At 32.9% G+C, this 641-nt stretch overlaps 1 pseudogene; it reads left to right on the forward strand.

Moving 5' to 3' along the window:
- Positions 1-253: 253 nt before the first annotated feature.
- LOC147821800 (U2 spliceosomal RNA) lies at positions 254-398 on the forward strand (annotated as a pseudogene).
- The last annotated feature ends 243 nt before the right edge of the window (positions 399-641 follow it).

Consider the following 641-nt stretch of genomic DNA (forward strand, 5'->3'; position numbering starts at 1 on the left):
TTTCCTCATTTCCAAATTATATTCTATCCCAAACACGTATTTGTGTATGTATACATATATGTAGCATAAATGTCTGTATATGTATCTGAAATATAAACATGCATATCCACACATAAATCCACTCATATACACTTATGTTTGTATATACATTATACACCTCACAACAGCACATACATAGTAATTATGTCTCCCATACAACAAACATGCTCTGCCAAACCATTGCAAAATTTGCAAAATAGAAATCCATCATCACATCACTTCTCGGCCTTTTGGCTAAGATCAAGTGTAGAAATCTATCATTCCTGGGAAGTCAATCTTTATCTTTTCCAAGCTCTGTTTCACTTCTAAAAGCAATGAATAAATACTTTTACTTTGTCAGTAGTATTTTATTTTTCACATTATGACATTTATACCACTTATCAACAAATCCTTTCTTTCTGGTTGACTTTATGATTCAACTTCTTCAATAGAAGTTTTATAGCAGGAGTCTAATGAACTAGACCCTACAGAAAAGAAAGTAAATTGGCATGTTTCAAAGCTTCCAAGTTACAGAAATAAGTTGTATGGATTTATTGCAGACCTCTGTCTCCATCCTCCAACAAGGGTGCTGATTGCATTGTTTCCAAGCTTCCTTTATAGCT

This window comes from Heterocephalus glaber, unplaced genomic scaffold (assembly GCF_053883595.1).
Source record: "Heterocephalus glaber isolate CG9 unplaced genomic scaffold, H.glaber_assembly_v1.0 deba00001690, whole genome shotgun sequence".
NCBI classification, from domain to species: domain Eukaryota; kingdom Metazoa; phylum Chordata; class Mammalia; order Rodentia; family Bathyergidae; genus Heterocephalus; species Heterocephalus glaber.